This window comes from Zingiber officinale, chromosome 5A (assembly GCF_018446385.1).
Source record: "Zingiber officinale cultivar Zhangliang chromosome 5A, Zo_v1.1, whole genome shotgun sequence".
Taxonomy (NCBI): domain Eukaryota; kingdom Viridiplantae; phylum Streptophyta; class Magnoliopsida; order Zingiberales; family Zingiberaceae; genus Zingiber; species Zingiber officinale.
The window spans coordinates 67,963,426-67,977,529 of record NC_055994.1 but is presented as its reverse complement, the minus strand read 5'-3'; the positions used below and the strand labels follow the sequence as shown (position 1 = coordinate 67,977,529).

At 39.6% G+C, this 14,104-nt stretch overlaps 1 pseudogene; it reads right to left on the bottom strand.

Moving 5' to 3' along the window:
• Positions 1-12,901: 12,901 nt before the first annotated feature.
• Positions 12,902-12,973, bottom strand: LOC121983525 (annotated as a pseudogene).
• Between the last annotated feature and the right edge of the window lie 1,131 nt (positions 12,974-14,104).

Genomic DNA, 14,104 nt, shown 5'->3' with positions numbered 1-14,104 from the left:
GGACAACCTACTCTCGGGGCGTGACAAGGTCAGTACCTCCTACTCTGGTAGTATAAGTTCTATCATCAACCTTTTCAAGGTTGTGATAGAACTGGGCACATAGGTCTTGGTTGACAGTCGTGGTGCAATCAACCAGTTTATCTAAATGATAGTGGGTTATCATTTGGATAGTGGGTTGACAATATTGTGACAAAAACTCCCTACCAATATATCTAGGTTTGATTGACTCAAAGGTAAACCTAGAGAAATCTATCCTATGCTGTTCCGAGGGGAATCTCGGGTCTGTGGAAGGGTCCCTTGCTGGTGTGGTATCCACAATACGACGCTTCCTAATTTTGACATTATGCAAGAAAAATTGCAAAAACTAGCAAAGAATATAGGATTTAAGCAGTTAAAGAAGGGTTTAGAGTGTACCTAGGAGGCATAGCTAGAAATGAAAGAGAAGAAAAGGTGGAAGGCGCCTTGGTTGGGAATGGTCCGGAGAGATCGGTGGCTTACGGTGAAACACGAATAGAAGCAAAAACGCTTCTGTTCGTGACAAAAGAGCGATTTTAAGGCGCCTTAAGATCCCTTTAGGGCGCCTTCGGAGGCGCCTTAAGGGCTTTCTTAAGGCGCCTTAAGTGGGCGGCGGGAAATTTCCCGCCGCTGATTGAGGGCGCCTCCTCTTAGATGGAGGCGCCTTCGGATACTTACGTGTCCCCTTTTTTTTTTTTTTTTTTTTTAACGAATTTCTTATAGATTAGTTTTGATAAAAACAATATGGTTTTAGAGTTAAATAATTTTGAACTTTTAGGTTAAAAGAATTTTGAAATTTAAGTTTTTAAAATAATTTTGAAATTTAAGTTTTTTAAAAATAATTTTGAAATTTAAGTTTTTGAAAATAATTTTGAAATTTAAGTTTTTAAAATAATTTTGAAATTTAAGTTTTTAAAATAATTTTGAAATTTAAGTTTTTAAAATAATTTTGAAATTTAAGTTTTAAAAAAATTTGAAATTTAATTTTTTAAAATAATTTTGAAATTTAAGTTTTTAAAAAAATAATTTTGAAATTTAAGTTTTTTTAAAAATAATTTTGAAATTTAAGTTTTTTTAAAAATAATTTTGAAATTTAAGTTTTTGAAAATAATTTTGAAATTTAAGTTTTTGAAAATAATTTTGAAATTTAAGTTTTTGAAATAATTTTGAAATTTAAGTTTTTAAAATAATTTTGAAATTTAAGTTTTTAAAATAATTTTGAAATTTAAGTTTTTAAAATAATTTTGAAATTTAAGTTTTTAAAATAATTTTGAAATTTAAGTTTTTAAAAATAATTTTGAAATTTAAGTTTTTAAAATAATTTTGAAATTTAAGTTTTAAAAAAAAAATTTTGAAATTTAAGTTTTTTAAAAATAATTTTGAAATTTAAGTTTTTGAAAATAATTTTGAAATTTAAATTTGATTTTAATTACTTAGTCATCTCACCCGATCTAAATTTCAATCAGAGAATCCTATAATTGATGTGAGATGAATTATGGTTGAATTTTTTAGGGTAAGGTTTAACTTTGTGTTAGATTCAGGTTTAGCTTTAGGTTCAACAAGTAGGCATTCTTTGGATAGACTTTTGGACTATGGTGAGTCACAAGGAGCTCATTAAAGTAACCATGCCTTCGAGGTCTTCCAAATAGTCCTACCCATTGAACTTAATACTAATCCTTGGTCTAGCTAGTTAGGATCCATTTAAGGGTAGCTTCGGTCAGTTCTACTTGGCTAAATGCACCAGGTCGAAGCCATATCTTTCTAGACATACGATGCCCAAGCTTCCCTAACGTACTATCATCCAAAAATTTCACCAGTACTGTGGTTCAAGTTAAACTTATCCTTTTTAATCTATCCTTAATTACCCTACCGGGTAGTCTACTCTTGTTTTACCCATTCTGGGTAAATTAGGTTCAATTACCCTGTCGGGTAGTTCTGTTAGAGGTGCCAGCTAGTTTGGATCCTCCATCTATTTTTAATTTAATTTTATATTTTGAATTTAGATTTTGTAATTTAAGTTTTGAATTTGTAATTTAATTTTGAATTTTTAATTTAAATTCGAATTTAGAATTTAGATTTTGTAATTTAAGTTTTGAATTTGTAATTTAATTTTGAATTTTTAATTTAAATTCGAATTTAGAATTTGTAGATCGTTTTCATATTAGTTTTCCCTGGATCACGGCCTCGATACGGTCTGTCGAGGTAGTATATTTGATCCTTCGGAACCCAGTATTGGCCAAGTCCAACTTGATTGATCAATTTGGACTTGGGGACCCATGCTTGGACTGATTTGCTATTTTGTTTTATTAATGATAAATAAGATCTATATTTCTTTTTACTTTTATATCACAGTCCCGTTTTGTTGTAGACGGCTCTTTGTGTCCCAAGAATTAGATCCAAATTCTTGGAGCCCAGAGAGAACTTTTCTAAAGTAATTTTTAAATCTTTTAACTGATTTTTTAGATTTGAATTTTCTTTCTCAAGTTGTTGTACTTGAGTTGGGTCTTCAATTTGAACTTGACCAGGTAAAGATTTTGAGTTAGTTACTTCTTTAAGAATGGTTACTTCTTTTAAAAGTGACTTAATTTTCAAATTTGACTTGGCTAATTTGCGAAGTAAATAATTGACTAAATTATTAAGTCTAGGAATACTTACAGCGGAGTCTGGCCCTTCGGAAACGGATGCGGATCCGTGGCTTTGCTCGGAGTCGGCTTCTGACTCGCTCTCGGATTCGATGATCTGGTCCCGGGCCATCAATGCGAGTAAACTCGATTGGTCGAGTTCATCGTCTTCGTCCTCCGAAGAAGATTCGTCCCAGGTTGCCTTTAGGACTTTCTTTCTTCTTTGCTTCTTGGCTTCCTTTTGGTTGGGGCAGTTTGCCTTGATATGGCCCTTCTGGTTGCACCCGAAACATGTGACTTCGAATTTTACCTTTGATTGGGCCTCCTTAGATTGAACTGCCTTCTTCAGATCTTTCTTGTTGAAGCCCTTCTTCTTCTTGTAGAGTTTCTTTACAAGATTCACAAACTCGCTGGCCAGTTCATCTTCTGAATCTTCTGAATTGGGTTCGTCTTCTGATTCTGATTCAACTTTTCGCCGTCCTCTTGATTCCCGTGTTCGACTCGTTCCTGCAATCAAAGCAATACCTTTCTCGGATGGCTGTGCATTAGTTTGTTCATGGAGTTCAAATTCACTAAATAACTCATCTAATTTTAAGGACGACAAATCCTTAGAGACTTTGTAGGCATCCACCATTGATGCCCACAATGTACTCCTAGGAAATGAGTTAAGGGCATACCTTATTATATCTCTGTTTTCTACTTTCTGCCCGATTCCATGAAGGGAATTCAAGATATCTTGAATTCGAGCGTGTAAAGAACTTGCCGTCTCGCCTTCCTGCATTTTCAAATTATATAGTTTATTTAGTAACAAATCACGCTTACTTACCTTGGTTTCCGAGGTGCCTTCGTGAAGTTCGATCAGTTTCTCCCATAGTTCCTTTGCGGAGGAGAATGGACCGACTCTGTTGAGCTCTTCTTTGGTAAGACCGCATTGGATGGTGCAGGTGGCTTTGGCGTCAGCTTCCACCTTTTTGATAAATGCTGGCTCCCAGTTTTCACAGGATGTAGGCTTACCGTCGTTACCAGTTGGTAGTTCCAGTCCTGTTTTGACGATCATCCAGGTGTCGAACTGGATCTTCAGATATATCTCCATTCGCCCCTTCCAATATCCGAAGTCCTCTCCGGAAAATAGTGGGGGACGAACGGTGCTATATCCTTCTTGTTGGGCCATTTAGATCTACGAAAACAGAAACAACAAGATCTATTCCAAGACTAAGTCTTGGATTAGTAGTGCGGGAGGAAGGAAAAAAAAAAACAAGCTCAAGTGGTATTGTCCAACTTTGAGCAGAAAATCGATTCGTGAAAAGAAATTAGAATATAGCTATGAGGCTAAATTCTAATCGACTCCGAACAAAACCACGAAAAACAAATTGTCTCGAATAGTGGTTGCACTGATTCAAGACGACCCCGCTCTGATACCAATTGTTGGATCGAGACGCGCTAGAGGGGGGGTGAATAGCGCTCGTGGCTATTTGTTCGATTCGTAAAACGTAAGAATTATCGGAGTAATTAAGCAGCGGAATAAAACAAAGTAAGCACACAGAGACAAGAGGATTTTTACTTCGTTCGGAGCCTTGATCGACTCCTACTCGAAGGCCCGCGATCCTTGATCGCTTCCGGTGGGCAACAACTATAAGCTCGTTAAAAGATTACACTTATGAGTACAAATAAAAGCTATAAATATTATACCGACAACAAGAAATGCTAAATCTGAAGCTTCGGGTCGTCGGACACTTGTAGCAGCACTTCGGAACGTCTTTTGGAGCAGCACGTTGATGAAAGATCACTTGGAATTCGTTATCTTGAAGTGCTGGTCGAAACCCCCTTATAAAGGGTGTTCAAGGCGCCTCCATGCTGCCTGGTCTTCCGCGTGGATCAAAACTGACCTGGTCGAATTTCATCCATTCAAGGCGCCTTATGGCCCTCTCAAGGCGCCTTCCAAGGCGCCTTCTGCCTGCTTCAAGGCGCCTCCAATGGTGTTTCGCAGCCAGCTCAGCCTTTGCACCCGAGGCGCCTCCAAGCTCCATGGAGGCGCCTCGGACACTGTTCATCCGAGGCTTTAGGTTGCTCCTTTGCTCCTGCAAGATACGTTAGTCCAAAACACTATCCTGCAACACAAAGTTAGCACAATAAACATTATTAAAGAAGTATAGACAGTCTCCGGACTGTCCGAGTCTGACTTCGGGTTTCCAACCGGAAACCCTAGGTCGACCCGACGCCTACTGTTCCCTCTACGGGAAACGCGTCCTCACCTACTCCTCTCCTCCAGATCGACTGGACTTTTGCTCGGCACTTGATGCTTCCGGACTTTCTGCTGGACATCCGCTTCCCGGCTAGTCCAGACTTTCACCTGGTTCGCGACACCAGGACTTTCCACCTAGGGTTACCACCCCCTAGGACTTTTGCCTGAAGCCATCGACCTGCCAAGACTTTCCGCATAGGGTTACCACCCCCTATGACCTAGGATTACCGCCCCCTAGGGTTTTCCCTTTGCCTAACCGCAGCTAGGACTTTCCTGAAATCCTCAAGTAGACTCGTTAGACTACAAAAACATCTTAACTTTAAATTCTTTTGCCGTTATCAAAACACGAGTTCGATCGTCGGATGCTTCCCACACCAACAGATAACTCTAAAAATAGTCATGATTCATAGAACTAGACTAGTACTTGTTTTTCTAATGTAACCTCTCAATTATATTTTAGTTACTGGGGGATCTCGGATCATGGCACCTCACTTGGAAAATCAAAATTCCTGCATTTGCATTTATATATTTACATTTGTGTTAGTACTACATCTTTAAAGTACCAAAAAAATAAAAAAATGAATAAGAAATATAAAAATAGTTGTCGTAACTAGAAACTAACAATTTACTCCTTTGAGACCGAGTTAGATTATTGGAGAAATAAATGCTATGTTTATTTTGATTCTAAGTAATCCTTTAAGACCTTGTGTAGTATGAGAGGGAGGAACCATGCATGTAGCAAGTAAGTGTCTATCACCAAAAGTATAAATAACATGATTAGATGACAACTTGATTAAGCTAGGAGCTTAACACTTGAAAATTTTAAGCCACTATAGCACTGAGCACGGAGAACTATTTCTTAGGCCATACTCAAACAACTTTTATATCTTGCTCACCAATAAAATCATTTGATGGATTAGATAGATTTGCTAGGATTATAATGCACTATTTAAACCACAGGAGTCTAGATTGTAGCTTTTACTTGAGGACAAGTAAAGGTTTAAGTCTGGGGGTGTAATGTGGGTAGGTTATATATATTTCTAGGTATTAATAGACACACATCTACTTATATTTCATGAGTATAATCTATATTTATTGTACTCTATTTCATTATATTATCATACTTCTACTCCTCTTATTCAGAGATCTGCTCCTTACTTGTTTTGATTAACAGAATGTAAAATGGAGCACAAAATGGAATGAATTAGGCATTGGAGCAAATCTGCAAATCAAGTCATGCTCCCTGGCATGGTTGTGTGCTTCCTCCAAAAAACCATGGGCAGGTCGTGTAGGTGCAGTGAAGGGCGGCAAGAAGGGGGTGAATTGCTCCTGAAAAAATAAACTATACCCTCCTTGTGCTTTCAACTCAATTAGTGCAATAGTAAATAAAGCAGAAAAGTAATAAAACAGTAAATAGAAAAGAAATAGGAATTTAACCTAGTTACAACCAAGGAGGTTGTTAATCCAGGGCAATAAGAAGCGCACTAAAAAGAATCTCCTTTACTGAAGGCGGAGAGGCCTTTTACACTTTGAAAACTTAGAACTATTGCTAGGAATGGCTACACGATTGATTGCTTGAGTTGTTTATGAATTCTTAGCTCCAGGGGCCTTTAAATAGCCTTTGGAAATTCTATCCTGAGGGTCCAAGGCACCTCCAACAAGGGTCCAAGGCGCCTCCAATTAAGTGGTCGGATAGAACTCTATCCGCAGCTCAACGGTCATTTTGACTAGGCTTAAGGCACCTTAAACCTTGTTGAAGGCGCCTCCAAGGTGGAGGCGCCTTCAACAAGCTTTAAGGCGCCTCCAAGTTGGAGGCGCCTCTATTACTTGTTGAGGGCGCCTTGAGCTCGGTTTCCAGCCTGATTCTTCCTTTGTTTTGACTTCCGACGCTCTGATCTTTTGGGTGATTGCAGCCAACCGGAATAGGGCTCACCCGAACCCAATTCCCGACCTTCTCCTCGAGCAGCCTTCCTCCCCGGCTTAACATCCCTCGAACGCCGCGCACATTCTTCTCGCCCACCGGTGTACTCTTCCGCAGCTCTCTTGTCCTTCGGACGCACCGAGCCCGTCGGCTCCCTTCTCGTGTCGTCCTTCTCGCTAGCTGCATCTTTTGTTCGACTTCCTACGCTCCTAAGCTCCTGCACACTTAGACACAGGGATCAAACACAAAGCAGGACCTAACTAACTTGGTTGATCACATCAAAACTATCACGGGGTCCAACAATCTCCCCCTTTTTGATGTGCATCAACCCAAGTTCAAGTAAGGGTCAAAATAGACACAAAAAGTAATTTTAAAGAAAAATTACTAAACTAGCATGTTAAGCATAAGTTTTGCAATAAATAAAATTACAACACATTTTAGAAAAAAAATATATATAAATTTTTAAATTTTCTAACTCCTCTTAACTTGTCCTTATCTCCTTAACTTGTAACCTTTCTCTCCCCCTTTGATCACAGCAAAAACGGGGTGATAACTCAAAAAATATTTTAGAAAAATTTTTACCTTTAGATAAACTTTCTATTTAATAAAAATGATATCTCAAAAAATTAAATTTCTAAAAAAAAATTCTAAGTAAGAGTAAGGTTTTTGAAAAAATTTTCTAAGTTAAATAAATTTTTAAATTTTTTTTTAAAAAAAAAATTCAAGTCAAATGAATTTTTGAATTTTTCCAAAATTTTCCAAGGAAAAATTAATTTTTAAAAATAATTCTAAGTAAAAATAATTGAGATTTAAAGAAAATTCTAAGAAAAAAAATCTATGACTTTTTCACAATAATTTCTAAGTAAAAATCGATTTTTTAGAATTTTTCAAAAATATTTGAAAAACTTTCAAAGCATTATTTAATTCTTGTTTAATGCTTTTTCAGAAAGTAAATTAAATATTTTCTTTCAATATTTTAGCTTCCAGGTCATAGCGAGGCATTAGGCCTTCTTGGTTATTGGAGCAACAACCACTTCCTTAGACAAAGCTTTCATAAAGAATTTCAATGTTTAATTTTCTCACTATAAGCTTTTAACTAAAATAGAAATTTAAACTGGCAAAGATTTTGGAACCCAATAAAGGTTCCTTCCTACAGGGTTGGTCAAAAACTTAGGGGGTACATGATTTTTGGGCACTTTTCTAAGTTGACCCTGGTGTTTTCTAATGTATCAATTTAATTTTCCATAAATTCTTAATTTTGATTTAGAAAATTTATTTAAGCATGCATCATGATATTTCAATTTCTCAATTTCAACTTTTAATTTTTCATTTTCTAACTTTAAATTATCATACTTTTCTACTGGGCATGCTTTTGCAAGAATCAATTTCAATTCAGTATTTTCTTTTTCTAATTGATCTAATTCTTTGGACAGAGACTTGATAAATTTAAAAGATTGAGTCGAGGTTAGATTGCGTACCTTACTTACCTGATCTGGTGACGCTCCCCCTTCACTGCTGCTTTCTTCTTCTAATGTTCCTCCCCCTTCATCGATGCTCATCTTTGAGCTAGACGTTTCTTCTAGCTGATGGTTGGCCATCAGTGCTATTCCCGAGAATTCTTTGACTTCTTATTCGGAGGATGAGTCTGACCAAGTGGCCTTCAGGTTCTTGTGTTTGGAGGATTCTGGTTTCTTGTACTTGGTCTTTGCCTTCTCCTTTTGCTTGCTTTTCAATTTCGGGCAGTCATCCTCGATGTGCCCTTCTTTGTTGCAGTTGTAGCAACGAGTCGTTCTTCTTTTTCTCTCATGCCTCTGCAATCTAAATTTGTTAGATTTAAAAAATTTATTGAAGCATCTTACCAGTAGTGTCGCTTCTGATTCGTCGACCGAGGCTTCGAAGTCAGAACTGTTCATTTTTGCCTTTAAGACAATGTTCTGACTGGTCTTCTCTACTCCATTGGGCTCTGAAACTCGAGATTCGTGAAGTTCAAAAGTGGAAAACAATTGTTCTAACATACTTACCTCGAAGTCCTTAGAGATGTAGTACGCATCTACTAAGGAGGCCCACTCGGGAGTTCTCGGGAAGGCGTTGAGTGCGTACCGGATTGAGTCTCGGTTCGTTACTTCTTCTCCAAGGTTGTTGAGTTGAGTAATCAGCTCTTTGATCCTCGCTTAGAGTTGCACTACCTTCTCACCTTGGTTCATCCGGAGGTTCGTCAACTGAGTCCGGAGGATGTCGCGCCTCGCTAGCTTTGCTTTGGAGGTACCTTCGTGAAGCTCCAAGAATTTTTCCTAGAGATCTTTCGCGGAGTCGTAGCTTCTGATCCGATTTATCTCCTGAGGCGGTAGAACGCTGAGTAGGTGGAACTCAGCCTTTCCGTTGGCGGCGAAATCTGCTTGCTCCTTTTTCATCTAGGTGTTTTCCTCCTTATCTTTCGGAACTGCATAGCCATATTTCATTATTAAAAGAATGTCAAATTCAGTTTTAAAAAATACCTCCATTTTGTGCTTCCATGTGGCGAAGTCTCCGTCGAACTTCGAGGGATGGATGTTCGCTCCGGTCATCATCTTAATCGTAGTGCTTCAGTTGGTGGTTAATCCTTCTGAGGCGATCAGGCTCTGATTTCAATTGTAGGTGCAGCAGAGGGGGCAAGAAGGGGGTGAATTGCTGAAAACAAAAATAAACTATACCCTCCTCGTGCTTTCAACTCAATTAGTGCAATAGTAAATAAAGCAGTAAAGTAATAAAGCAGTAAATAGAAAAGAAACAGGAATTTAACCTGGTTACAACCAAGGAGGTTGTTAATCCAGGACAATGAGAAGCGCACTAAAAAGAATCTCCTTTACTGAAGGTGGCGAAGCCTTTTTTACACTTTGAAAGCTTAGAACTATTGCTAGGAATGACTACACGATTGATTGCTTGAGTTGTTTATGAATTCCTAGCTCCAGGGGCCTTTAAATAGCCTCTGGAAATTCTATCCCGAGGGTCCAAGGCGCCTCCAACAAGGGTCCAAGGTGCCTCCAAGTAAGTGGTCGGATAGAACTCTATCCGTAGCTCAACGGTCGTTTTGACCAGGCTTAAGGCGCCTTAAACCTTGTTGAAGGCGCCTCCAAGGTGGAGGCGCCTTCAACAATCTTTAAGGCACCTCCAAGTTGGAGGCGCCTCTATTACTTGTTGAGGGTACCTTGAGCTCAGTTTCCAGCCTGATTCTTCCTTTATTTTGACTTCCGACGCTCTGATCTTTTGGGTGATTGCGGCCAACCGGAATAGGGCTCACCCGAACCCAATTCCCGACCTTCTCCTCGAGTAGCCTTCCTCCCCGGCTTAACATCCCTCGAACACCACGCACGTTCTTCTCGCCCACCGCTGTACTCTTCCGCAGCTCTCTCGTCCTTCGGACGCACTGAGCCCATCGGCTCCCTTCCCGTGTCGTCCTTCTCGCTAGCTGCATCTTCCGCTTGACTTCTTGCGCTCCTAAGCTCCTGCACACTTAGACATAGGGATCAAACACAAAGCAGGACCTAACCAACTTGGTTGATCACATCAAAACTATTACGGGGTCCAACAGGTTGTGCCTCTAAGGCACGGCAGTGCCTGGTCTCTAGAGAAAAACACGGTCGTGTCTCTCATCTGTAGGCAAAGACAAGGTCATGCCTTACTTCTTCAGTGAAGGCCATGGGCTAAGCATTGCCATGGCGCGACCTGAAGAAGTAAGGCATGACCTTGTCTAGGACAGAAAATTGAAACTTGAAGAGCTTGAGTCACTTATTATACCGAGTACAAAGAACTTATGCTTAGGCCATACTTAGGTTACTCCACAAACATGCTTATCAATGAAACTAGTTGATAGAGTTAGGCGAATGAACTAGGGATTATGATACACTATAGGAACTCATAAACATAGATTGCAGTGTTTTGCTTGAGGATAAGCAAAATTTCAAGTTTGGGGTGTGATGTGCGTAGATATTATGATCGTTTATGCATGTTTTAACGCACATTTACTTGCTTTATTTGTATATATTCTTTGCACGATAATCTCTCCTATTTTTTATTCAGTATTAATTACTCTTTTGTCGGAGATCTACTCGTTGTTTGGTTTTGTGTTGATAGGGATAACTTTTGGAGTGAAAACGGCGATTGTCGACGCATCGGAGCAAAAACAGAAAACCACTTGACTCCGGTCGTGCAACCCTGCATAGCCGTGTGGTCATTCCCGAGAGAGAGCAACACACAGTCGTGCAACCTTGCACGGCCATGCCTCACAACCAGAGTAGAAGGAAGACATGGTCGTGCGGATCTGGCATGGTCATGCCACTCTACCCAAAGAAGGAGAGGAGCTGGCCGTGCGGATCTCGCACGGCCGTGGTACGGGCCATGCGGCGCCTGTGCCCTAGCCTATAAAAGGGCTCTTAACCCTTCCCCTTGGAGGAGGGGGGGAGCCGAAAAAGAGAGATACACCTTAGTGTCATTCCACATCGTCCTAGACCTCTGTTCAACTATCCGAGATCACCTCCATCACCGCATCAACTCCAGAAGCAAAGGATTGGATCTGAAGATCACTCGACGTCATTGGATAAGCATCTCTATTCCCTCTCTCTTCTTGTCTGGGGATTGAATGTTTAATTATACTATGTCTTTAGGTTTTCCCCCTGCGTCTATGGAGTAGATTCTCTGTTCTAGGATTAGGGAGTTATTGTGGATAGGTTATGATGTAAGATTCATGCTTATGCTTTCACTCATTGAATGATTTGGCCTGTCTTGTTTCAATATGATATGCATGAGACTTGTTTGCCACGTCATATTAATTGATTGTGTTGGGATTGCTAATTTCGTAAAGAGAGGATCTTAGATCGTATACCTAAGGGGCCCTAGTGACAGGGCTAACCCTTTCACGGACATCTAGGATACTCCCTTGAAAGGAGAGGTAATTCCTCCATAAGGAAGTAAGAAATCAAACCAAGCCCCTATCTCTATCCTTAATGATGTTGATCAGGTCTGCATTCTTGTGATCTACCAAGGCGCCCTAGTGATAGGGGTTAACCATAACAAGATTTCACAGGGATCTTCTCTGCTTAGTGCTTAAGGGTAGTAGTTATAACTTCCGACAAGTACATGTTGATTGATAATGTGGAAAGGATAGAACATAATACATTAGTTACCACCACAACGAAACCAAACTCCTAGAGCTCTTCCCAAACCAAGTAAAACTCTCTCTCTCTCTCGCCAGTTCTCACATCTACTTCCCAAGTTCTTTTCTTCTCAAGAAACAGTTCACTTACAATTATCGGTAGTTTAGCTAATTCTATATGAATAATCGCTAGTACTTATAATCAGTTCTCGTGGGATTGATAATCTTTTATTACTGATGACGTATCCATGCACTTGTGGAAGCGTTGCAAGTTTTTAGCGTCGTTGCTGGGGACTGCGCCTATAACATTAGTGATATTCATATTGGATTAGACTAGACCTTGTTTTTCTTTATTTCACTTTACTTTCTGCATATTTATTAGAGAATATATATATATGTATATATAAACTCTTTCTTTTATTCGACACTTGGATTCAATATCTTTTTTTTTTTGCATGAGAAGAGCTAATCTTTCAGGAAAACTTTTGTCGGTCGATCCAGAAATTGATAGAACTTTGCTGAGTAGAAGAAACTTGCAAAAACTCCAAGCAGAACAAGAAACTTCAGAAATGGATGACAAGCTTTTGAAGGACTACACAGCACCTTATGCACAAGGGTTCGGTCTAGCATCACCAGACCACCAATTGAAGCTAACAATTTTGAAATTAAGCTTGCAGTGATCCACATGGTTCAGCAAAATCAATTTGGAGGAGGACCGCATGATGATCCCAATCATCACTTGGAGCTTTTCTATGAGATCTGTAGTACTATGAAAGTGAACAGGGTCCCTCCAAAAACAGTAAGGTTACTTCTTTTTGGAGTTTTCCTGAAAGATAGAGCCAAGCAGTGGCTTAATTCTTTACCAGCAAACAACATTACATCTTGGGAGCAGTGTGAGCAGAAATTTCTAGAAAATTTTACCAGCCAAGTAAAACTGTACACATGAGGAATTTAATGGCAAGCTTCAAACAGGCAGACTCAGAATCGTTATTCGAAGCATGGGACAGATTCAAGAGTATGCTGAGATAGTGCCCCCATCATGGCCTCGAGAAGTGGTTGGTCCTACACACGTTCTACAATGGAATCAATTATCACACGAAGGTGTCCCTCGATTCTGCAGCAGGAGGGGCGTTGATGAACAAGAGTCTTGATAAAGCTGAAGACATAATAGAGAATGTGGCCCAGAACCATCATCAATGGGCAACTACAAGATCTGGAGGTTCCTTTTCTGAGAATCCAATAAAGGCATCAGAAAAATTTGACGTAGATGCAGTCACGCTTATGTCCGCAAGGCTGGATGCTCTGACCAAGAAGCTTGAGACCATGGGGAACAACACAGCTAATGTAATAGTGTGTGTACGAAACTTGTGGAAGTTCGGATCATGCTCAAGATACTTACCCCCTAGGGCCAATACAAGCACAAATACATTAACTTGAATAATGCAATGTGATAGTCGGTTATAACCAAAGGCAAAACAACCTCTACTCCAACACATACAACCCTGGGTGGAGGAACCACCCGAATTTTTCTTATCAGGGAAATCAAGATCAAGAACCAGCAAAGCCAAGCTACCAACCTGGGCAACAAAACCACCAATCTGGACCACAGACTTATCAACAACAGCAACCTTCACAACTGTCCAGAATTGAAAAGATGCTTGAAGAAGCTTTCATGGAGTAAAAAGAGATGAAGAATGAAATCAAGCAATTAAATCAAAGAATGGAGAATTCTGAAAAGCATCAAAATATGCAAGATCTTCCAAAGTTTTACGTAAATTTTATTTCTTCGCACGGATCCGGTGGTGGGGTTTCTGTTGGGTTTTTCGGGCCGTAAAAACCGTTTTTTGCGTTGCGGAAACCCCGAAACCCCGCCACCGGATCCGTACGAAGAAATAAAATTTACGTAAAACTTCGAGTACGAGTTTCTAGCCTAGATCTAAACTAGATCTATAAAGGAGAAGAGCTTTACCCTTGATGCGATGCCCTTCGCTAATCCCGCTCGTCCAAGGTTCGCTGGATCTCGAGAGTATCAAAGTAGATACTCCTCTATGTGTATCCACACAAGAAAGAGATGGAGAAACCAAACAAAAGGTGTGCTAGCACCTTTGAAAGGTTTGGCCAAGGTGGAGGAGAGGGAGAGAAGAGAGAGCTTGAGGAAGAAGATGAGAGTTACACAA